We start from the raw sequence: 26,457 nt of genomic DNA on the forward strand, positions 1-26,457 counted from the left end.
CTACCTCCTTGAGGTAATTTTCTCATTACTTTTCTATTTATCTTCTGACATACTATGCATTCTTGAGTTATTATCTTGGCAATTTCCCACACCCCGATACACACATAAGTTCTCATAAAGTGATCGTGTAAAGCTTGAATACACCAATGGGTTGAGACATGTAGGTCCTCTAATATCTTTCTGGTTAATGCCTTGTTTAATACTTGTCTACCGTCTGGCATCTTCCAGTCTCCTTTTCCATTTGGACTGCACCATATTTTAGTAATTCCTCTTGTTCTTTTTCATTAAATATAGGGATCTCCTCCTTTTCTTGATCTTTCTCATTCCCATCTCCTACTTCATTTAACCTGAAGATCTTTTCAGAATCTTCTAGAGCGGCCCTTTTTGCAGTTACGTCTGCCATGTTGTTCCCTTTTATTTCTCTAGTATCGCCTTTTTGATGTCCCTTTATATGTACCACTGCAATTTCTTTTGGTCTTTTCAAGGCTTCTAACACTGCCTTTATGAGGCCTTCATGAATTAGGGCTTTTCCCTTTGAGTTGACAAATCCTCTCTCTGCCCAGATATTCCCAAAATTATGTACTACCCCATAGGCATATTTAGAGTCAGTGAATATGGTACCACTCCTTTGATCAAGCCATTTTAGCCCTTTTAATAATGCATATAGTTCACAGCATTGTGCAGACCAACTATTGGGAAGCTTTCCTTTTTCTATGACTGTCATCGTATGTCCATTTACAATAGCATACCCTGATACTCGCTTACCATCTACTACCCGTGATGAACCAGTATATCTCTAAACAGTATATCTCCTTCAGGCAAAGGTAGTTCTAATAAATCTTCTCTAACTTTTAGCTGCAAATCTATGGTTTCAAGGCAGTGATGTTCCAATTCTTCTTTTGGTTCTCCATATAAAAATCGTGCAGGATTTTGGATCCTTGTTGTTGTCAATTCTATATTTTCACTTTTGTTTAATATCAATTCATATTTTAAAAGTCTGCTATCTGAAATCCATTGGCAGGCTTTCTTACTTAGTATACTTTTTATATCATGGGGAGTATACACCTTGATCTTGTTTCCTAGTGTTAACTTGTAACCTTCCTCCACAAGAGTCACAGTTCCAGCCACTGCCTGGAGACAAGTGGGCCAGCCTCTAACTACCGGATCCAGCAACTTGGAGAGATAAGCAATGGGTTTTCACACCCCACACCATTCTTGTACAATAACTCCATAAGCTATTCCTTCTTCTACATTGACAAATAGTTCAGTCTATTTAAATCTGGCAAACTTAGCACTGGAGCATCTGCCAACTTTTCTTTTAGGTCTTCTAACTTTTTCTCATTATTTTCATCACAACTTATGGGCTCATTTTAAACTAATTTATCATATAGAAACTTAACTAATTTTGTGTGTCCATCTATCCACAATTTACAATACCCAATTAATCCTAGTAATTTTCTCACATCTGTTTTTGTTTTTGGTGCTGGCAATAATAGTATTCCCTGAATTCGGTCAGCATCTAATCTCTTATATCCTTTCCCAATTATATGGCTTAGATACTTTACTTCTGATTCCACAAATTGTAACTTTCTTTTAGATACTTTTAACCCCTTTCCTCCTAGGAAGTTCAGTAAATTAACAGTTGTTGTTTGTACCTCTTCTTTCTGTTCCCCAGAAATTAATAGATCATCTACATACTGTAGGATTTGAGATCCTTCTTCAGGTATAAACTGTTTCATTAGTTCTTCTAGAGTTTGGCCGAATAGGTTTGGTGACTCTGTGAATCCCTGAGGCAACCGTGTCCATTGTAATTGTTGTTTTCTCCCGGTTTCCTCATCTTCCCATTGAAACGCAAACCATTTTCTACTTTCTTTCTCAAGCAGACAGGACCAAAAAGCATCTTTTAAATCTATAACACTAAACCATGCATGTCCCGATGGTACTTTGCTCAATAAATTATAGGGGTTGGCTACCACTGGATATCGAGTAACAGTTTGCTTATTTACTTCTCGTAGATCTTGGACTAATTGATATGAACCATCGGGTTTCTTTATGGGCAATACTGGGGTGTTATGTGGAGACATGCATGGTTCTAAAATTCCTTCTTTAATTAAGTCTTTAATTACAGGTGTTAATCCCCATTTCCCTTCTACAGAAATTGGATATTGTTTAACTCTTATTGGGGGAATGTCAGGTTTCATTTTGATTTCTATAGGTGGAATTTCCAACAGTCCATGACCCCCTCCTTCTGCCCACACTCTCTGATCTATCTCTCTCTCATCTTCTTCTTTTAAAACTATCATTTTTACTACCATACGTTTACCTTCAGGGACTACCCCTATTCTTAACTGCACTTGTAAATCCCGGCCTAAGAGGTTAGAGTCTAATTCAGGCATGTACAGCAGGTCAGCACAGCCTTCTCTGAAACTTCCTTTTATAGGTACTTCTTCAATAATGGGTACTTCAAAAGGGTTATTCTCAGCACCTTTAACTTTACAGGTTTGGTTACTTAATTTGCATGCCTTGGGAATCTTTGAAATACTTGAACGATCTGCTCCAGTATCCACTAAAAATGCCATTTCCTTGCTCTGAGGGCCTATTACTAGGTTTACCAGGGGCTCCTTTTGATGTCCAACATCATCCCTCAGAGCGTAGAGCCCCTCACACCCCTAGTCCTCTCCTTCCAGCCTTCTCCCTAAGGTGTCTGGTTCCTGAGAAATAGCCTCATCCATCTTTCTTTTTCTACAGAAATTTCTGGTATGTCCTTTCTTACCACAATAAAAGCACATGACTTCTGCCCAAGGTGGTTTTTTTTTGGGCCAAAGGGACTTATTATCTCTGTCTAGCTCATACCTTCTACTTGGCTGATCTTTAAACCCACTTATTCTTGGACCTGTGTACTCACTTTTTCCATCATCTGGTGACTCACTATTCCCAAATCTAGCACTCCCTCTAGCCACTGCTACCATAATTTTTGCTTTTGTCTTGTTCTTCTCCTCATCCCCCCTTAGATATACTTTTTGCACCTCTCTTAATAACGCGTTCATTCCTCTTTCATGCCAGTCATCTAACTTGTCCAATTTCCTTCGTATATCCACCCAGGCCTTAGTTACAAATTGAATTTTAACTAAAGCTTGTCCTTCTGGACTATCTGGATCCACACTTGAGTGCAACTGAAAGTTTTGTTTTAATCCTTCTAACCAAGTGCTTGGTGATTCATCTCGCTCCTGGTGACTATCAAATGCCAATCTTGCATTATTTGTTCTTGGGACTGCCTCACTTATCCCTCTTACAATTACTGTCTTATATTGTCTCATGCTCACTCTTCCCTCTTCCTGGTTTGGATCCCAATTAGGTGGGTTAACAGGCATTTTATCTTCTCCTCTAGGACCCCCTCTATTTTCTCTTTCCCAAATCCTCATACCTGCAGTACAAATCATTTGTATTTCTTCGGAAGAGAACAGTATTTCTAGGATAGAATTTAATTCCTCCCACGTAAAGATGTTAGGCCCTAAGAATGGGTCTAATTGTTGGGAGATGCCTATTGGGTCTTCTAATAAAGTCTTGATTTCTTTCCTAAAATTTCTAACTTCAGAGGCAGTTAATGTGTCATTCACAAAACCAATACCACCTCTGCCCCCCCCCCCCCCATAGGCACTTCTCTTAGAGGAAACAACTTTTCAGTTCTCCCACATTCACCTTGAATTTTCTTTGCTTGGAATCTTGTATTATATTGATGGCTTCCTACATGCTCATCTGGTTCAATTAATTTCTTTTCCTCTATATCTTTACAACAACAGGCCTTTTTCACTCCCTGACCTTTTGTTTGCAAACTTTCCTCCTGCTTGTGACTCTCAGTATGTTGGGGTACAGGGGATAAATAAAAAGGAATGTTTTGTGATGTTCCAGGAATAAGAATAGGGGAAGAAGTATTTGGATTATGGGCTGCAATATGGGGGAAAAATAAAAAGGAGTATTTTGGAAAGTTTTGGGAGCCAAGATTGGGGTATGGACACTCTGAGTGGTACTAGAGACCAGTGTCTGGGTACTTGAGGAACTGGAGGGAATCTGCAAAACTGAAGGAGTACTAGAATGGGCAGGTTCTGGTATATTTGGGAAAGGAGATGATACAGAAGAGGGGATGCTGGGAGCAGGACAACTTGAATTAGAAGGTTGAGGTGATTTTAAAACTCCTGTGGGAGTAGATACTGAAATTGCATCCACCTCGTGAGATGGTACTGAGGGGTACAAGGTTGGAGGGGGAGGAGGAGGGTGGTCTATAGGAGAAGTCAGTTAAGGAGGTAATGGGAGGTCATCTAAGGGATCAGGAGGGGGAGGTAGAGGAAGATAGTCTAAAGGATCCCACCTCCGTTCTGGTAGTTTAGTTTCTTCTTTTTCTTTTTCTCTGGATAATTTATGTAATTTTATTTCCTCTTCCTGTTTGTCCCTTTCTAACCAACATTTAGCATATCTAATCTCTTCATCACAAGGTTCTATTCTGGTATTGACATATCAAATTAATGCTATACATAGCCATCTTTCTTTTGTCCCGTACCAAGGCAAATAAATAGGTCCTTCAGCAATACTCTCTTTAGGCCATATTTCTGTACAGTATCTTATAATTTTTCTCTTATCTAGATCCTTCATTCCCTCATTAGTATCCCAATTTATTAAAAGTTCACCTAAAGGACTACTAGGAAGTATTTTCTTAAAAACATCCTTCCCTTTTCTCTTCCTGCTGGCACTTTTCCCAGTACACTGTCCCATCTTTAACTAGCAATTGGTATCCAAATATTTTTTTTTTTTCAATAAGGGATATGTATTAGTTACAAATGAGGAAGAGAAAATAAATATTAATTATTGTGAAAAATATAATAATAATGGTTACTTAAAAAAAAGTTCCTTATCATAAGAGACAAGACACTTTAAAGAAGTATTTGATGCGGGAAACGAAATAAATATGGCGGCTTTGGTGGGAAACAAAACAAAAAGGTGGCCCAAATAAATATTTAGTGTGGGAAACAAAAGAAATATGGTGGTTTAACAAGGATTTTAGAATAATAATGTTAATTTAAATGAACACTTATAACCTAAGAAGAAATATAATATCTATCATTTTAGTGGGAAAACTAAACAATAGTGATGGCTATTTCAAGAAATTAAATAACTTACAACCACCTGCTCAACTAAATATAAAATAGATGCAGCAAGCTACTTACTCTACACAAGTGGCCTCTGCACACCACACTCAACCACGTACAAATTGGCTTCAATGAGCCGCTTACTCAAAATGCCACTTTACACCGCACACAAAAATCAAAATGGCCACTTCTCAGCCCAACGCATAGAAAACTCAAAATGGCCGCTTCTCGGCCTGCCTCACAACAAACTCAAAATGGCTGCTTCTCGGCCCACCTCACAGCAAACGCAAAATGGCCACTTGTAGGCCCACCTCACAACAGACTCAAAATGGCCGCTTCTCGGCACACCACACAGAAAACTCAAAAATTCCTAAGGAATGGTCGAAGGACTTTTGGCCTGCCCTCACCTCCAAACCTCATTCCTTAGGGGCCCTGACTCTTAACATACAAACAAAAAAAAAGAAAAAAATTCTCCCTAATGTGAGCTGGTTCTAACCTCCCCCTCAGCCCTAGTGACTGAAAGGGCCCTTCCACAGCCGGTGGCCCACACTCCCCCCTGTGGGTCACCGTCCCTGTGAAGTATTTTTCAGCCACCCCTACGACCCCCTTTAGCTGGGATCCTAGCTCAGGATGAGCCTACTTCCCCTCTATGACCCCCTTTCCACTGGGGTCCTAGTTCGAGGGGACCCTACTCCCCTTGGGTTGTGCACCCGCCCCTTCCCCAGCCTCAGAAAAGGGGCACTCCCCTACACGGTGGCCACTTTATTCAGTGGTCTCCGTATAGAAGTATTTTCTCCCACCCCCAAGGTCCCAGTTCCTCAGAGAGTAGACTCCCCTGGTCTATCCCTGAGGAACAGCCCTCCAGGTGGTTTGAGCTAGTGGTCGGAGCTCTACCCCTCACTGGGCAAGTCCGCCCCACTAACCCCCCTCGGGTACCACTATGACCCCCCAATGGGATCCTAGTTCAGGGTACCGAGTGTGTCCCCCTCTATGACCCCCCAATGGGATCCTAGTTTGAGGGGTACAACTCGGGCCAATGGCTCAAACCACCCCTAGGAGCCTCCAATCACTGGAGGAACGGGAGCCTGAGCAGGTAAGGGCAGCTATAGGTGGGTACTCCCCGTCTCCCCTACTCCTGGGGGTCCATAGGGGTACAAACACTCCACAACAATACTCGCTTCCCTCCGTTACTGGGAGGACTGCACTCGTTTCGGGGGTGAGCTGGGGGTCAGCCTCTTTCTCCGGGCGACAACAGATAGAACAAGAGGACACAGTCTCAAGCTGCGTCAAGCGAGATGTAAGTTAGAATTAAGAAGGAAATATTTCACAGAAAGAGTGGTCAGATACTGGAATCATTTACCCAGTGAGGTGGTGGAGTCATCATCCCTTGAAGAATTCAAAAAAAGACTGGATGTGGCACTTGCTGCCATGATCTAGTTGAACAGTTAGAACATCGGCTGGACTTGATGATCTTATAGGTCTCTTCCAGCCTTGAACTTCTGTGATTCTGTGATTCTGTGATTCTGTCTGTACTCACGGCCCCCATCTCATTCACTCACACGCACTTTGCACCCCCTATTGCCTTAAACCCCACTCACGTTGCTCTGAGGCCACATGAGCCCCGCTCCCTCTCGGAGGGCTCTCACCTTTTGGGTCGCTGTGTTCCTTGCAGCCTCGGGTATAGGCGTAAACCCTTCTGCAGTCCGACGTAGTCCAGTCTCTGGCAGCCAAAAAAGGTGGCTGGACGCGTCTCCCAGGTCCTGGGCTACCCCGGACTATTTCAGGGCATGGCCTATCCCGGACGAGTCCCCAAAAAAGGGGTTACGGATATGAATGAGGCCAAACTTTCTCCAGAGAAAGAGGTTCTCATTTATTAAAATAGCTACAAGGAATGGAGTGCCCAGGATAAGCCCAGGCACCCACACAGTGAGCCAAAAACGAAAACAGTGCGCTCACCCCAAGTGCACTAGGTTCTCCCAAACAACAAATACCCCAAAAGAAGAAGAACCCTGACCCAAACGAACTCCCCACATTTATAGTCCCCCTCGAGTCCAGGATTGGTGCATTTTGGATCCTCATGATGATTGGTCCATTTCCAGGCTTCTCATTGGTCTTTACCGCCGTTCATTCTGGACCAATCATTTCTGCAGGGCTTCGAATGATTGGTCAGATGTTTCATCCAATCTCTCTTCGACCTTGCCTTCCCCCATCAGAACCCTGTTTCACCAAACCCTGGACCCTTCTAGCATATTCTTATAAGCCCCTCCCCTTTAACATAATACAAATAATAGAACATAATTAATACAATATAATTTAACTAAATCCTATTTTAACTTGACTTTTACCTATAACAACTACATCCCCAGGTTCCATTCAGAGCAGAACAGCAGAGACAGTGATGAGAGCTGCTGGGGACAAGCAAGGCAAAGGTGTGTCTGGTGCTGAGCAAACCCGAATGTGTTTCAGGAATGCAAAGGGCCAAGGCCTGAGCCCCAGCCCCTGGCCAGGCAGATCCTGTCCCTCTCTCCTTGCTCAGGGCTCTTCCCGGGATGGGCACTGGCATGTGGGGATGTGCAATGGCAAGGGCAGGAGCATGGGTAGCCCCTGCCAGGCTGCTGAGCAGGGACAAGGAGACAATGAGGCCCCAGGCCTGCAAGGGTCACTCATCCCCTCGTAGTCTCAGGCCCAGGCCCAGCAGCCATGGCCAAAGTGCTGCCCAAGTTGGCTCTGTCAGGGCTGTCTTGCAGCTGCTGCCCATCCCTGTGCCCTGTGCAGCCCAGGCTGTGCCACGGTTTCCTTGCCCTGTGCCTCTGTCCCTGCAGGCTGTCAGCATCCCCCAGCTGCCCCACCTGGCTGGCCCCTTCATTTGCTGACAGTTCTGCCTCCTGCCTGCCTCTGCCAGCCCACACAAAGCCTTGGGCTGTAGCATTTTATGTTTTATATGGGCTTTGTTGTAAAGTTGGTTATTTTTTATAAGTTTAAATTTTGGTTTGACCCTCGGTTCCCCCCACATTCTCCCTCCTAATGGTTTGTTCCTCCCACCTTTTACCTGTCAGTCGTTGTAACCATCCCCTTTCATTTCGAGAGTCTTCTATGTCAATCATCCCTCACCTAACATATGATTGATCCTCTGAGCCTTTTCCCTCCCCTGGGCCCTTCCTATCGGTTCAGTTGTGTCCCTCACTCCTCCCCTGGGCTTCGTTCATTGGTCCCTCGTGTCTCCTTCCATTACCCCCTTCCCCTTTTTAAGTGCCTCTCTAACGGCTTTTCCCTGACACCATCACTGGCCCCGCCTGGGTCAAATAAAGAGTCTTGGCATCTACATGCGTGTCCACTCCTTCATTCCTTTACCACAGTTCTTCTCAGTCCTGCTCTCGCCTGCATCACCACGCCACAGACGCAGCCACTACTCAGGGTTCTCTTAGAGAACCTGGGAGTGGCGGGACCTGTAGTCTCCACTGGTCAATCTGGGAGTGGCTAGCCGGCTGGTCAGCTCCAGTGGCCGCGGAAGCGAGACTGCATTGGGCTGCTCCAGGCTCCTTCTGGGGGACGTGCTGCACCACAGCACTGCCGTGGCAGGGAAATTCCTTTCTCCTGATGTCCAGTCTTGGCCTCCCCAGCTGCCTTTGGTGCCATTGTTTCCTTCTCATGCTTATATCCTCTATGAAGAAAAGCTCCAGCCTCTCTGAAACCACCCTTCAATCCCTCCCAGGCTACTCCTGTTCTCTCCTCAGTCTCCATCCCACTGAGCCCAGAGCCTGCAGACTCTCCCTACTGGTTTTGTGATGAGACCTCCAAACCCCATCCTGGGAGATTTTTGCATCCTCTCCAACATCTGTGAACATGGAATAATAGTGGTCAAAGATATTTTCTCCCAAATCTCGCAGTGAGAGTAAAAGGGTCAATATCTGTAAATTGAATGAGGGTGGATTTACATTTGTTAGAAGAGGAAATATTTTACAATTATGAAAGTGGCATGAAACTGCAACTGTTTTTCCAGAAAATTGGATGCCCTATCCCAGGAATTGTCCAAGAGCAGGAGCTTTGTGCAACCTGACCCAGTGAAGCCCTCTCATCCCCATGGACAGAATTCCTGTAGTGTGGGTTCTCTGATATGCTGGGTGCCCTCACAACGCTTCTGGCCAGAATGTCTGCTGAGGGCAGCCAGGCTGCTGCAGGGGCAGTGACCTCACAGCCATCACCATGGCAGCCCTGTCCCCTGGGCCTGGCTCTCCCCTTTCCTCTGCCCCTGCCTTGGCTCTGCTGCCATGAAGAGTTTTGTCATTAATATCTTGTCCCCAGGATGCTGGGGCAAATGGCTTCCCAGTCAGGCTCCTGGTGCAGAAGTGGCTTTTCAGAGCCCAGCCAGGAATGAGACCTGAGGCAACAGCTCTGCAGTGGTGGCCACCAGGCTGGGCTGCCAAAGGAGGCTTCTGGCCACAGCCTACAAGCAACTGCTGCTGCCAAGGTACCTTTGGTGCCTCAGACTGTCCCTTGCACAGCTCCCAGTACGGCACTCTGCCCTTGTACCCAAGGCCTTCACTGTGCTGGGGCTGGCCTGCGGCTTTTCCTGCAGCGGGACCTGCCCTGCTGATGGCACAGGAAAGGCAGTTCCTGCTGGAGCAGGAGGCTCTACCTGCAGTGGGCTCCAACAACTCCAGCATAGCCCTGCTGACTTCAAAATTGCTGCCTAGAGCACTATATTCTAATAATGGTTATAGCTCTTGAACTGTGGAGTAAATAACTCTGGTTAAGATGTTTCTGTCTGATTATGATCAGAATCAATCAGAGATGTATTTATGTAAATTTATCTGGTACTCTATCAATCCTGTGGGACAAATTGGGTTAAAGTTCAATTTCACCTGTCCAATCTTTTACACCTTTTTACAAAGTCTGGGGCTGGGATTGGATCCAGCTGCTCCCAGCCTCCTCTCTTGGAAGGAATTTTAGACATTTAGGGGCCCTGCAGGGGTTTGAGGATCCATGGTGGCTGTTGGGTGTCATTTCTCCATCTCATGACTCAGCAGGACTTTCTCTAATAAAGAAATAAAGCTTTTGCCTAAGCTCCTACTGTGCCCATGGCAGGAACCCCTGTGAGTGTCTGGGACATCCCAGCTCTTTGGAAGCCTGGGGACTCTTGGGATGTCACAGTGGAGCCCTCATGAGCGCCTCTAAAAGATGGGTGCCTTTGCAGCCCAAGGTTCCCTAGGATGTAACCATGGAATGGCTGTGACTGCGTCTGACCACAGGGCTCTTTACCATCCCCAGAAACCCCTGGGAAGTCTCCATGGAGTGTCTGTCTCTGCCTGTGACATTCCAGCTCCTGAACAGCCTGGAGACTCTTGGAAAGTCCCCATGGAATCCCTCAGAGGGCCTGTGACAAATCTGATCCTTAGCAGGCAACCATCACCAGGACTCTGTTGCTATGCTCAGTTTCCATGGCAACCATCACCAGCCCCCTGTTGCTATGCTTAGTCCCTTGGCAGCTCCATGGAGACCCCATGCCGGGGGTGGTTGCCATGGACACCAGCTCAGGCCTGCAGCCAGAGCCAGTTGCCATGGCAGCCATTGGCAGCCCCATCCCCAGGCTCATGGGATCCCAGAACCACAGAATTGCCTGAGCTGGGAGGGACCCATCAGGATCCTCCAGTCCAACTGCTGGCCCTGCACAGGACAGCCCAACAATGCCAGCCTTGGCCTGGCAGCGCTGTCCAAACACTGCTGGAGCTCAGAGAGCCCTGGAGCTGGGACCCTTCCCTGGGGAGCCTGGGCAGGGCCCCAGCAGCCTCTGGGCAAAAACCTTTTCCTGAGATCCAACCGGAGCTTGCCCCGACTCAGCTGCAGCCGTTCCCTCCACTCCTGTCCCTGGGCACCAGAGGGAAGAGGTTCCCACAGCCCCAGCCAGGGACCCGCTCCCAAGGCTGTTGCCATGGCCACCATGGCTGGGACCAGCTGGGATGCTCGGTTTCCATGGGCCAGGGTTCAGGAATGGGATTCCTGAATTTCCTGCTCCCGCTAAAACTGTGCTGCCCTGGCTGCCCTACCATCTCTTGTGGAAAGAACAAAAGGCAAAGATCCCAGGATGGGATAAGAACAACTTATTCGGAACAGCAGCAAGATATTGAAAAAACAAGAACAGAAATAGTACTGGTAACAGAAGGGATAAAATAAAGGGAAAACTACGAGACAACTTGTGAAGGTCTGCCCGAAATGAACTGGTGTCGAACGTTTTTTTTTTGCAGTAACAAATCAACAAACTGCAATTTTATTGAATATAACCACAGCTAAATATGCGTTTAGTTAGGGGATCCGGAGAAGAGAAGGGTAAGACAAGGAAAAAAGGGGGGAAAGAAGGTCAGAGAATGGGGTATAGCTACCAAAACGTGATGTCTTCGGGGTTCCGCCGCTGAAACTCGCTGGTGCACGTCTTGGGGAGTACTCAAAGGGCAGTCGAACCAAACCCCAATATATATACTGTTCTTGGTTGGAGGAAGGGTGGCTGAAATTATGTTTCCATGGAGGGGAGAAGAATTGGAACAGGAGGAGGGGGTGAGACAGTTCCATTGTTTTCATGGCCGAATGCTCACAGGTACGTTAGGTTTTTTGCCCCTCCCTTAGTTGGGAGGGAGTATAGTCCCAGCCTCTGGAAGGAGGTTGCCAGGGGGGTGCCATGGGGGTGCCATGGGGGTGCCAATAGGGTGCCAGAGGGGTTCTTGGTTCCTTGATGAGGGGATTCGCATCTCTGTTGGTCCGTCACGGTGGTTGAAGACAGGCAAGAGGGGTCTTCTCATGGAGCGGGGAGGGTGCCACCCCAGAGCTCAATCCAGCCAGCTCAGGAGTTTGGAAGAAAGTCCAATTCAATTGTCCAGAAAAGGGCAACATGCTCCCTTCGAGTACAGCATGGCGTGTTCTGCAAACATCACTTGTGAACACACTAGCTAAGCAGGAGACATTCTTTCCCAACTGGCTCAGCAGTTTTAACCCTTTGGTAGTCTTTTCGCATGACAATTGTGAGGCAAAAAATGAAGGATTTTCGGATGGACTTCTACACAACTGAATGTCCCTTCCCAGCCACAATTTGCCACTGGCTCGTAAGGACACCCTTCTCCTCAGGGGAGAGAGAAAGAGAGAGAGAGAGTCCCTTTCCTGCCCCTGGCAATGTCCTGAGGTGGGAGAGAATGTAATGACATGGCCATGCCCAGATCCTCATGTGGTTCTTCAGAGCCACATCATGTCCATTGGCAGGAGCAGGAAAGGTACAAGTGTTTTCCTGGCATCATGGGGAACATGGATCACCAGGGCTCTGCTTAACCTGGGTCCTCCCTGAGGGTTGAAGCTGCAGTAGTGCAAGAAGCTCCTCCTGCACTTGGGGCATTGACAGGGCTTACTTTTCAGGTGCCTCCTTTGGTGTCTGGTCAAGTGAGAGCTCTGGGCGAAGTTCTTCCCACACTGGGGACACTCATAGGGCCTCTCCCCTGTGTGGATGCGCCGGTGCCTGATGAGGTGGGAGCTGTGCTTGAAGCCCTTCCCACAGTCGGGGCAGAGGAAGGTCCTCTCCTCTGAGTGAATCTGTTGGTGGCGGAATAGATTGGAGCTGGTCTGAAAACTCTTCCCACACTCAGGACACTTGTAGGGCCTCTCCCCAGTGTGGATGCATTGGTGGGTGATGAGGGCAGATCTGCAGCTGAAGGCCTTCCCACACTCTGCACACTCGTAGGGCCATTCCCTGGTGTGGATCATCTCATGGCTGATCAGGGTGCTGCTCTGTCTGAAGCTCTTCCCACACTCCAAGCACTTGTGGGGCTTCTCCCCATCATGAAGCTGCTCCTGGGCCATCAGCTCCGAGCTCTGGCTGAAGCTCTGTCCACCTTCCTGGATCAGGTTGAGTGTTTATTCCTCAGAGCACCCTGGGCTGGGTTTGCAGCCCCTCCTCCTGCAGGATCTCTGGGGATTTTCCTCCCCATTAGAATTCTGCACTGTGGAGTCACTCAAAACAGCCACTTCAATGAGGTTCTGCCAAGGAGATTTTTCTTCCCTGGTATCCATCCTCAGCTTTTTGTCTGGGGAAGGAAGGGCAAGGAGATGATGGGATTTTCCTCCATGCCAGAAGGAAGGGGAAGGAGATTCCCCCAGTGCATCCCTGGCAGGACGGTCTTGGCAGCGAGGTTGTCCTGCAGCCAGGGGCTGTGCTGGGCTGGGAGATGGAGCAGGAGAGAGGGGGAAAGGGGCACTGACTTCCTCCTCACCTGCCTGGGTGTCCCAAGGCTCCTTCCTCTTCCTCGCAGCCTCCTCCTCCATCCAATCAAGGTTTGGAAATGTGAAATACTGTTCTGGGAAGAAAACAAAGGGTGCGCAAATTTTCTTTTGTTCTGGGGTCTGTGCTGGGCTGGGAGATAGAGCAGGAGAGAGGGGGAAAGGGGCACTGACTTCCTCCCAGGGTGTCCTGGGGCATGTTCCTCTTTCTGACAGCCTCCTCCTCCATCCAATCAAGGTTTGGGAATGGGAAATCCTTATTTTGGAAGAAAACAAGCAGTGAGTACACTGTCTTTTCTACTGGTTTGAAGGCAAACCTGGGGAGGGTCTAAGCCAGAACTACAATTTAATAAGAAAATGAAGATCAAGGCAATGATACAGAAACACTGGCTTCAACTGACAGTCAGGATATAATCTGACACCCTGCTGGTCAGAGTGGTGGCAGCAGTCCCATTTCAATGGTGGCTGTAGTCCTGTTGGAGTGATGAACGTGATTCTGTCAAAGCAGTGGTCCTGTAGAAGGGTCTGGTCTTCCTCTGAAGGTCCAGTGGTGGTTATGGAGCTCTTGTCCTCTGGGAATCCAGTAGGCAAGCTGCTCCTAGTGTTGAAAGTTTCAGCTTATATCCAGGTAGGAATGCTTGGCTCCTCCCCCTGGGCGGAGCATCCCACAATGAGATGATGGACTTTTATCAGTCCTGCAGTGACAAACAATCTCATTCACAGAAGATATCTCCCCTGGAGGGCGTTATCAGGGGTGAGTCATGGAAGAGATAAAGAACACTGCCCTGCCTGTTTATAGCAGTTTATAAAGGTGGGGATTGAAAACATGCATTTGGTTACATCTTACATTGCAACCTGAAACAGTGGGGTAATCCCTGCTCAAGGGGTGAACACCACCCCCCTTACCCAAACCGGCTCACGTGTTAAACTCCCACCATGGGAAGGCCACACACCCAGGGGACAATGTCACACTTGCCTTGCTCCAGGGGAGGTCTCTGTCCCTTTCACTCCCTTGCTCTCCCTCTCTTCTCTTTCTTTCCATCTCTCTTTCTGCCTCACATTTACTGTTCAATAAAATCCACCTTGGATTTAGTATCATTAGCACCTTAACTGGGGCAGAGGCATCTCTCTAACAATTTTCTTTACCAGATTGTGACATTATTTTTACACAGTGAGTTTAGTTACTGTTCTTTGACCCTAAGTGCCTTTGACAACAGCATGGTTCCCTCCTCTGAGGAGGTTGTGGTTCTCTCTGGAGGAGCTCATGGAAACTTGGACACATGTTTCTTCTGAGCAACTTATGGGAGAACTGATGAGGAAAATGGCTGTTGTGGGCCTGGAATGCAAAGAAAATATTTTGTTGTCCTTCCTTGAAAAGTTTGTTAAAATCACTGGAGGAAAGGATGCAAATGTGACCCGCAAGATTGACAAGGTTCATTCACCCCATGGTGAGGAACACAAGGCTGCTATAAGTCCCACAAGAAGCTTAGCTCAAGTCGCTAAATTCCCATGTAACTCCTGAATTTCCAGGCTTGGATTCTTCACCAAATGTGAGAATCATTATTCTCTTCGTCCCTTTCACCTTAGTGACAGCTACAGAGAGCTTCCCCTTTTTTTAAATAATCTGTATTGGGCCAAATTTTCTCTTTCTTTCGTTGGAATCTGCCAGCAGCTGAGCTGGAGCTGTGAAGGAACCAATGAAACTTGGAATTGCCACAGAATTGGTTCTATTATTGGTTTAATAATATTTGGGATTTGTTTTCATTTGTTTTCATCACATGTGACTTGTGGGAAATCAAATATTCATCAAAGTATTTTATGCAAAGATTGATTACTGCTAAGTTTATTTTGTCCAGTATCGAGGGGATTATCAAGGGTCTCTATGCCTCTTGCCCGGGGGGATGCTTGGGAGGGGCTTGCAGCAGTTGTCCCTGTCCCTGTCACCCCAGGCCTTTCCCAAGGGAGTCTCCATCATTTTCACCCCAGGGAATTCCTGGGGGGTCTCCCTCCTGCTCACCCCTGTGCCAGGGGAGGGCTCGGGGAAGTCTCTGTCCCTCTCAGCCCAGGGGATGCTTGGGGGTCTCTGTCCCCTCACCCTGGGGGATGCTCGGGGAGTCTCCCCATCCCTCTCAGCCGTGCTGTGACCCCACCCAAACATCATTGGGGTCAGAGGGACAGAGACACCTCCAAAGCCCCAGAATTGCTGAACCTGGGATTTAGTTTGGGGCTTAGGGTTTAGGAAGGGGCTGGAATTGGGGCTGGGCTTGGAGTTGGGGCTGTGATTTGGATTTGAGCTGGGATTGGGGTTAAGGCTAGACATGGGATTGGCTTTAGGGCTGGGGTTGGGATTGGATCTGGGCTTAGATGAGTCTGGTGCTAGGATGAGAAAAAATACAGAACTGTGAGTGTGTCTAAACATGGAGTGAGATTGAGACCAGGATCAGGGTCAGATTTGGCGCTGAGCTCACCCAGAGTGGGACAGGGGGGATGTCACTGCAGGACGGTTTGGGGAAAATCCTGGTTTGGGGAAAAACAAGGTGTGAATGCCTTGGGTTTGTTGGAAAAGAAATGAAATTTAGCAAAATATTTAATTATAGTGAGTTGTGTGTGAACTGGTTTGTTAAAAAAGCAGTTTTGTAGCCGTTGAAAAGTGTGTTGAGTTTTGTGTGTAACCTAGCAGGTAGTCTTAGGGATTTAATAAATAATTAAACTAGTGCAAGAAAGTAAGAATGCTAACCTGTCTAGAGGCAGCATACAATGCTCTTAGAATAAGATAAGCAGAGGATTAATGATCTTGTTTGTGAACCAAGGAATGTATCACAAGGGGTCTGTGACCAGGCAAGGGGAACGGGGAACTGTTTCTTGGAGGCTAGGCAAGGGGAACGGGGAAACTGTTCCTTGGAGACTTTGTTGTGAATCGCATGTATAAGAGGGAAGCACCCATACGTGAATTTGGGGGCTCGGACTTTAGGGACGTGAGTCCCCCAGTTCCCCGGGCCCTTAATAAAGCACCCACAAACTTATCCGAGTTTTGTGTCATTTATCAATCGGGCAACAGTTTTCTGGCGACCGCGGCAGGACTCCGAGGGCTGCTGGGGCGGTTCGCGTCCCGATCCACTCCAAGCCGGCACCGAGCACTTCTCGGGGAGTCATCGGTCGTGCCCGACCCCCCGCGCCTGTTGGACAAACTGCATTAAGGTAAGCCCGAAGGTGCTTTATATTGGAAAAAGGTGATAATTGGATTTGGATTTGGTGGTTGGTAAAAAAAGCCTAGGCTCCGGCCATAAGACGTCTAAGGACGCAGGACCGGAACTCGCCTCCTGTTTGTTTTAGGGAAGGACGGCGAGAAGGTATATTGGTTTAAGGTATATTGGTTTATTGGGATTAATAGTGGAATTAAAGGTTGTAATATGATGTCTTTTAAAACTTTTAAAACCTTAGTGCAAGCCAATGGTAAAATACCTGGAAATACACCATTAGGTTGTATATTGAAACGGTGGAAAAGTGAAGGGTATTATCAGGAATTGGATAAAAGTAAAATGATAGATTATTGTAATCATTGGTGGCCTGAATATGAGATTGGGGAAGCGGGATGGCCGGTGAATGGTACACTGGAATTGGGGATAATGGAATCTTTGATGCAATTTTTAAGGAGGAATGAGAAATGGGAGGAAATACCATATTTGGATTTGTTTTTCGTTTTATATCGGAAAGAGGAATGGCAAAAGGAATGTGGTATTTTGGTTTTAGAAGTGAATGATGAAAGGGAGTGTGTGGGATGTAAAGAAAGAAAGGAGCGTAATTTGTATCCTTCAGTCGAGGAAGATTTGTCTTATTGTATAGCACCTCCGAGGGTTCCGGTTGCTCCTAATGTGCCCCCTGCTCCCTCTGCGGATATAGCTATAAAAACGGGATCTAGTGAGAGTGATAGTGATGGTGGTGATGGTGAAAAGAATGAGAGTGTTAAAAGAACTCCGTTAGCAGGGCGGACTCGCAAGGGAAGGAAGGGGCAGAAGGGGCCACATTTAATTGCGCCGTTGACGGAAGCTGTGGGACCACAGGGAGAAAGAATACTTATAAAGGTGCCTTTCTGCCCCGGGGATTTGGTAATATGGAAGCAATCAGCGGGGAGTTATCGGGAGGATCCTGAAAGGGTGGCAAGGGTGGTTAAAATGGTGATAAAGACTCAGAATCCGGACTGGAATGATTTACAGGTATTATTAGATACTATGATGGATTCCACGGAAAAGGAAATGGTTATTAGAGCCACTAGAGAAAAGGCTCGTGAGGAAATTCGGTTGAGACAACTAAATGAGACAGTTGATGAATTGGTACCAAGTGAGGAACCTAAGTGGGACCCAAACTCTACGGGAGGAATAAGGGCTGTAAAACGATATCAGGAATTGTTGGTGGAAGGAATTAGGACAGGAATACCTAAGATTATGAACTGGTCTAAGTTGTATTCGGTCAAGCAGGACAAGAATGAGTCTCCGTCTGCCTTTTTAGAACGATTAAAAGACATGGCTCGGAAGTTTACTAATTTAGATGTAGAGGATCAATCAGGAAAACTTCAGTTGGCATTGTTGTTTATGGGGCAATCACAAGAGGATATTAGGAAAAAGTTACAAAAGCTGGAAGGAGAGGATACTAGAAGTTTGGATAAAATGCTGGAGGTAGCGTGGAAGGTATACAACAACAGGGAAAAAGAAACTGCAAAAAGACAACAAGCTAGTATTCTGGCTGTAATGCAACAGGCAGGGGCAGGAGGAAGACCCATTAGGGGTCGAGGTCGGGGAGGAGCTAATCACGGACAGAGGGGGTTGCCAAGAGGTCGGGGAGGATTTGGGTTTGCACCTAACATGGGGAGGTTGGATCCAAACCAGTGTGCGTTTTGCCGACAATTGGGACACTGGAAAAATGAATGCCCGGTTAGAGGAGGTATGGGCATGGGAAACATGGGATTAAGGACAGCCCCAATGGGAAATGCCCCTGTGGGAGGATTCACGGGAGGACCAGCAGAAGTCGCTCAAGCACTAGTTTTGGGAAACTATCAGAATCAAAGCTGACTAGAAAAGGATTTAAGGGTAGTTTTAGAAATAGATGGAAAGGATCAAGAATTTATGGTAGACACTGGAGCTACTTATTCTGTACTCAATAGACGATTGGGACCTTTGAGTGACACAACGGTACAGGTGGTGGGGGCAACAGGGAAACTAGAGGAACAACCATTTTTACAACCTTTAAATCTTAGGTTTGGGGGGAAGGAATTAGATCACCAATTTTTGTATATGCCAAACTGCCCCACACCCCTTCTTGGCAGAGATCTGTTGTCCCGACTTAATGTGAAAATAATATTTGAAGGGGGAAGGGTGAAATTGGAAATACCTGAGGAACAAATAGCAGGCATTTTTGTAATCAAGGAAGTGGATGCCTCTCCTATTCCAGAAGAAATTGAGCAGGCTGTAGTACCCTGGGTATGGGAGTCAGGGGTCCCCGGAAAATCTAAAGCTGCGCAGCCAGTAAAGGTGGAACTAAAGGAAGGGGCCCGACCAGTGAGGATAAGGCAATACCCCTTGAAGCTTGAGGCAAGGAGGGGAGTAGCCCCGTTAATTAAACAATTTTTGGCTCAAGGAATATTACAGGAATGTGAATCGGAGTATAATACTCCAATTTTTCCAGTAAAGAAACCTAATGGTAAGTACCGTTTGGTACAGGACTTAAGGGCTATTAATGAAATAGTGAAAGACATACATCCAGTTGTTGCTAATCCTTATACTTTGTTAACATCTGTATCAGAGGAGTTTAAATGGTTCTCAGTGATTGACCTTAAAGATGCCTTCTTCTGCATCCCACTGGCAGTAGAGAGTAGGAAATATTTTGCCTTCGAGTGGGAGAGTCCTGATTTTGGGAGAAAGAAGCAGCTCATGTGGACGAGACTCCCACAGGGATTTAAATGCTCCCCTACTATTTTTGGAAACCAACTGGCCAAGGAGCTGGAGGAATGGAAGATAACCCAGGTAACAATATCCCCATCCTTGTATGTAGTCCTGCAGTACGTGGACGACATTTTTCTGGCTACTAAGGAAAGGGAAATGTGCGTGGAATTAACAATTAAATTACTCAACATGCTTGGCCAAGCAGGGTATCGGGTTTCTAAGGAAAAAGCTCAATTGGTCAAAAATAGCGTTATTTACCTCGGTTGTGAGATCACACAAGGGCAGAGACGTTTGGGAGTAAACCGAATAGAGGCAATATGTGCTATTCCTTTGCCTCGTAACCATCAGGAATTGAGATCTTTTCTAGGAATGGTGGGATGGTGTCGACTGTGGATCATGAATTTCGGTCTCCTAGCCAAGCCACTATATGAGGCCTTGAAGCAGCATCGGTTGGAGTGGACGACACAGCAAAAGAAGGCCTTCCAGGAATTGAAGCAGGCACTAAAAGAGGCCCCAGCCCTAGGACTCCCTGACGTGACCAAGGAATTCCAGTTGTACGTGAATGAGAGGCAAAAACTGGCATTGGGGGTCCTCACCCAGAAGGTGGGATCCTGGAAGAGGCCAGTGGGATACTTCTCTAAACAACTGGATTCGGTAAGTTCCGGGTGGCCCTCGTGTTTACGAGCCGTGGCGGCAACAATAATTCTTATTCAAGAGGCCCGGAAATTGACTTTGGGGGCAAAAATGAAAGTGTTTGTTCCCCATATGGTCATGGCCGTTCTGGAGCAAAAGGGGGGTCACTGGCTATCATCCAGTCGAATGTTGCAATACCAGGCCATCCTGAGAGAACAGGATGATATTGAAATAAGGACTACTAATCATGTTAATCCAGCAGAGTTTTTACGCAGTGACCAGGAAGCTGGGGGACTGGTGCATGATTGCGTAGAGGTAATTGAACAAGTATATGCCAGCAGACCCGACCTAAAGGATGAACCATTGGAAGAACCTGAATGGGAACTATACACTGATGGATCCAGTTTTGTCGAGAATGGGACTCGCTATGCCGGGTATGCAGTGGTAACATTGGATCGGGTAATAGAGGCAAAGGCTTTGTTACCTGGAACTTCGGCCCAGAAGGCAGAGGTGATTGGACTCACCAGAGCCCTGTATTTGAGCAAGGACAAAAGGGTTAATATCTGGACAGATTCTAAATATGCCTTTGGTGTGGTTCATGTACATGGGGCGTTGTGGAAGGAAAGGGGGCTTTTGAATTCACAGGGAACCAACATCAAGCACCGGGAAGAAGTGCTACAGCTACTGGATGCGGTACACAGTCCCAAAGCAGTTGCAGTAATGCATGTTAGAGGACATCAGACTGCGGAAGGAGACGTTTACAGAGGAAATCGATTTGCTGATGTTACAGCTCGGCAAGTGGCACGGGAAGTATGGACTCAAATGGCATTGGTACCGGTAAGAACAAATCCAGCTACCCCATACCTGAATCAGGAGCCCAAATATTCAATAGAAGATGGAAAACTAATAAACTTGCTAGGGGCACAGAAGAATCAACTTGGGTGGTACGTTACACCAATGGGACAAATAGTGGTACCTACCCGCATAATGAAATTTATTTTGGAATCAGAACATAATAAATGTCATTGGGGGGCAGAAGTATTGGTAAAATTTTTGAAGAATGAGATAATCTCTAATCAGATGTTAACAATGGCAAAAAGAGTTAATGCAATGTGCCCAGTATGTTTGAAAAATAATCCAGTAGTTAGGAGACAAATACAAATGGGAAAGTTGCAAGTCGGGCCACAACCAGGAGATTACTGGCAAGTTGATTTTTCTGAATTGCCTAGGGCACAGGGATACAGATACTTGTCAGTGTACGTATGTACGTTCTCAGGGTGGCCGGAAGCTTTTCCATGTAGAACTAATCAGGCTAAGGAGGTGGTAAAAACCTTGTTAAAAGAAATAATACCAAGATTTGGAGTACCTTTAGGATTGTCATCAGATAGGGGTCCACATTTTATAGCCGGGGTAGTGCAGGAATTAGCACGAATGATAGATATAACCTGGAATTTGCATACCCCCTGGAGACCTCAGTCTAGTGGGCAGGTGGAAAGGATGAATCAAACCCTGAAAGGACAAATCAAAAAGATTTGCCAGGAAGCTAAACTGCACTGGCCTCAAGCTTTGCCTTTGGCCCTACTCAGGATTCGAATTAAACCAAGGGAAAAGGTAGGCGTAAGTCCATATGAGATATTATATGGCAAACCATATCATGCAACTGTATTAAAAGGGGAGGTATATGTGAGTGGGGACCAGGCGATTGCAGAGTATGTTATGTCACTTAATAAGATCTTGAATTCTTTAAGAAATACGTTACAGTGGAATAGACCGCTCACGCTGGAGAATTCTGTCCACGACATCCAGCCTGGGGACCAGGTGTACGTCAAGAAGTGGATCACGGATCCGCTACGGGAATCATGGAGCGGACCCCACCAGGTGATGATGACGACCTACACGGCGGTGAAGGTCCAGGGGATGGATGCTTGGATCCATTACACCAGGGTAAAGAAGGCACCGTTCCAGTGGGAAACCCAGATAGTGTCTCCAACCCGGATGATCTTCCGCGCAAAGCCGCCTTCTTAATTATATTACTGCTAGTGATCATGAGACTAGTACCCGTTCAAGGGTCTACTCTTGTACAGGTTGAAGAAACAAAGGTTACAGTCATGGAAGGGATGGATGTTCAATTAACTTGTGTTATCTTTGACAGCCAGAAAGTTGAGGCCGGTGAAGTTATTGCAATATGGCAACGGGGGGCTGAAAGAAGCCGAGGCAAGATAGGAGTCGGTTGGGATCAGGATAAACAACAAGGAAACACGGTACTGAATCTTACCAAGGTAACCACAAACGATACGGGAGAATATACATGTTTGGTCAAAATACGGGATAGTTTTGATTACAAAAGAGTGAGTATGAGGGTTTTGCCATGGACAGGGGATCGTGCTGAAAACATAAAGGTTAATCCAGTATCAATGGCAGTGGACATGTGGGATGGGCCACCTCTCAGAATAAATTGTTCCTTCCTAGTAAGATCAAGATATCAAAGGAACCTTTGGGTCAAATGGTGGAAGCAAAATAGGGAACTGACCTGGGACAGAATAGAGGACGGGACCAATTGGTGGGGAAAGGAAGGCAAAGGTTGTGGGTGGTTGAGTGTCACTAATCCTAGAATAGGAAATGCATGGTGGAGGCATGACAGAATGATGTTATCCTTACAGAGGCACGGTAGGAGTAGGCGGGAGGTTAATGATACAATAGAACGAAATACTGAGCAGGAAAATTTAGTGGTAGGATTAATCAGAGACTTTGGGCTCATGCAGAATGTGACTAAAATAACAGCTTGCCTGCCATTGCCACAGGCTGCAGGTGAACCAATTCCCTGGGGAATAATACCGGTAACCAAAATGCCTGAAACATTCAAGAATGTTTCATGGTCCTGCCAGTCAGTTCCCAAACCAGTAGATGTATGGAGGGATTTGTGTATGACCACTCGGGCTATGACTAGAGAGGAATGTGAAAAGAAATCCAATCATTATGGTTGGATTCAAAATACCAGGAGGTGTTTAATTGCAACCCCAATAGATGAGCCATGCAATACAGTACGCATAAGAACGAAATCCCAACAAAATGAGATGAGTTGTCAGAATGTCACACAGAATTTTGACACCTGGAATAGCTGGAAGACATTATGGGGACCTAGTGTTTTGGAACACTATAATTACCTTGGGGAAGTACAATGGTGCATCCAATGGTCAGGAGTAAAGAATCAGTCACATTATAGGGCCCTTATCACGTCTACATCTTCCCGAGAGTTCAGACCGCAGAAAGAGGATTGGAATTGTACTGAGGTTTTTACATGTGATACACCAGAAGACCGAATCGGATTGGTACCGGTGAAAATGGCATTAAAGTGGGGATGCGAGTGTAGGGGGTATGATCACACGGTTAGCAGAGAGTCCATGGATGGACCTATAGATTGCAGATATACTACTGTGCATAGCCCTGGAAATCTAGTCTGGGTGTTGGGACACGGACAGTGGACCACACATTTACCTCTAGATGGATCAGTAACACAAATCACCCTAGGGGTTCCCACATTGTGTCCATACTGGAAACAGAACAGATTGATCCAAAGGAAAGGACTCAGAAAGAGGGAAGAATCCCTAGAGGAGCAGTGGCATGAACCTGGCTCAGGAGTGCAATTTGGATGGATATTGGAGTCATTATTCCCTCCGGTAGCGACATATCGAAACAGGGAAATGCTCAACAATTTGTTAGGACAGACAGAAAGGTTGGCAGCAGCTACTAAGAAGGGATTTAAGGATCTAAATTTGCAATTGCAAGCTACATCAAGAATGACCCTACAAAACAGAATGGCATTGGATTTGCTACTGTTAAAGGAACATGGAGTTTGTGGTTACCTGAGTAGGAGAATAGATCATTGCTGTGTACACATTCCAAATGTTACACTTGAAGTTGAGAAAGATATTTCTCAACTGGCAGAAGTGGAAACAAAAACCAAGGAAATTGAAAGGGAAGCACAGCATAATTGGATAGGAGCAGTATTTGATTCTTTGGGGCTTCACCTGTCTGGCTGGATTACGTCTGCTATACAGTATGTACTAATGTTTTTAGTATTTCTAGTGACTATATGGATTGTATATAGATGCCTCTTAGGTGTGATCGAAAAGGAAAAGAGGCGATCTCTCCGGTTGCTGAAGGCGATGACCCGTGGGCGGCAGAATGAAGAACATTCCCCACCTCGTTATGAAGATGTTACTGTCAATACTGTTGATTGAGCATCCTTGCAGCAGAACTGAAGGATGCTCAAAAGGGGGGAAATGTTGGAAAAGAAATGAAATTTCGCAAAATATTTAATTATAGTGAGTTGTGTGTGAACTGGTTTGTTAAAAAAGCAGTTTTGTAGCCGTTGAAAAGTGTGTTGAGTTTTGTGTGTAACCTAGCAGGTAGTCTTAGGGATTTAATAAATAATTAAACTAGTGCAAGAAAGTAAGAATGCTAACCTGTCTAGAGGCAGCATACAATGCTCTTAGAATAAGATAAGCAGAGGATTAATGATCTTGTTTGTGAACCAAGGAATGTATCACAAGGGGTCTGTGACCAGGCAAGGGGAACGGGGAACTGTTTCTTGGAGGCTAGGCAAGGGGAACGGGGAAACTGTTCCTTGGAGACTTTGTTGTGAATCGCATGTATAAGAGGGAAGCACCCATACGTGAATTTGGGGGCTCGGACTTTAGGGACGTGAGTCCCCCAGTTCCCCGGGCCCTTAATAAAGCACCCACAAAACTTATCCGAGTTTTGTGTCATTTATCAATCGGGCAACAGGTTGGGGATTCGTCCCACGCAAGTCTATCTCTAGAAGTCACCTGATGTGCATACAAACCTCCAAAAATCAAGAGTGAATCAAAAAAAGCCCCAAGTAGTTTCCCACATCCAGTCTTATCCCTCTGGGGTTCTGGTGGTCCCCCATCTCAGGGCTCGTGTGGATCCCATGAGTCCTGGGGAGCCCTCCGCTCCAGGGTCCTGCTTAGAGACCCTGGGGGGTTCTGGAGTCCCAGGGTCCCCCTCTCCAGCCTCCCCTCAATCCAGCCACTTAGGGTTCCCTCTTCTCTCCACCACCACCCTGTCCTGGTTTAGGGCAAATTTGGTTGAAAACCTCCAAAAGGAGTTTCCTCTAGAATGCAGATTCAGCAGCCCCACCCTCACTAGTTTGGGAAAATATTTCCTTAGAGAAAAGTGGAAAAACCTGTTTATTTAACAGGCAATGCATTCACCAGCACAAAAATTGAACAATATTGAGCAATAAAACCTCCTGCTGCTCCAAAAGAGATGACAAACTCTGAAAGTCCCTTCTTGGGCTGTAGCTCATCTCACTCAGTCTCTTATCAGTATTTTATCAGTCTCTTATCAGTCCCTCCAGAGCTGGAAATACCACAGCCCAGGCCTGGCCAGGTGGGCCACAGGTGGGAGCTGCTGGTGGTGTTCTGGGTGTTCAGTCCAGAGCAGGTTTAAACAGCATGAAAAAAAAAAAGAAAAACCACAGTTGGGAGAACTTCTCTGCCTCAGTGAGCTAAAAACTAACAAAAAGCAAAGAGGAGCTGTGTCCCCCTGTCTGTCTATCCCTCCTGTCCGTATAGGAGCCGTAATGTAGAAGAGTGAGTGCAGTGTTTGAAAACAAACTGCAACTTCTTCCTCCTCCCCTTCACTCTCAGAACCAGCCTTAAAGGTGCAGAACTCATTACTGGGCTAAACGTACCGATGGGGGTACGAGCATCATGAGGTCACCCCAGGACACACCCCTGTCAGGGTCAGGGGGTCCCGTCCCCGTCTCATCTCTGGGCTGCCGGGGGTCCCCCAGTTCTGGTATCGCCCCTTCCCCTCTCCCCACCCCAGGGGTCCCCTGTTCCACAGCCCTGGCTCTCATGGGCATCCCCAAAACCAATGTCCCGCTCCGTCGGTACTGGGTCATCCCCAACATGGACCCCCTGGGACCCTCCCGAGGGGCGATCACAGCTCCTCTCCCCCCGAAAAATCTCCTCTTAAGGAGCCCGGAGATATCGGGGCTCGAGTGTGGAAAATGCCAGCTCCGAACACTCTCCAAAAAATCCTCCCAGAGCCCCCTGGCTGGAGTTATTTGGGAATTTAGCTACTTGAGCTGGGCTTCTTGTGGGACTTCCAGCAGAGTCGTGTTCCTCTGGAGTAAATGAACTTTATCAGTCACGCTAATATAATTTGCTTCCTCTCCTCCAGTGACGTTAACAAACTTTTCAAGGAAGGACAACAAAATATTTTCTTTACACAGGGCACCCAGAACAGCCATTTTCCTCATCAGTTCTCCCATAAGTTCCCCAGGAGGAAGGAGGGACTGTGTCCAAGTTTCTAAGAGTTCCTCCAGAAACAACCACAACCTCCTCAGTGGAGGGAGCCATGATGTTGTCAAAGGCACTTGGGGTCGGAGAACAGTGCCTAAACTCATTGTGCCAAAATAATGCTGCAATCTGGTTAAGAAAAAAGTTAAAGAGGTGCCCTGC

General features: G+C 46.6%; 1 pseudogene; it reads right to left on the bottom strand.

Moving 5' to 3' along the window:
* LOC131093333 (zinc finger protein 850-like) overlaps positions 1-26,457 on the bottom strand; it is a 628,085-nt pseudogene that overhangs the window by 469,751 nt on the left and 131,877 nt on the right.

Source organism: Melospiza georgiana, chromosome 25 (genome assembly GCF_028018845.1).
Source record: "Melospiza georgiana isolate bMelGeo1 chromosome 25, bMelGeo1.pri, whole genome shotgun sequence".
NCBI lineage: Eukaryota > Metazoa > Chordata > Aves > Passeriformes > Passerellidae > Melospiza > Melospiza georgiana.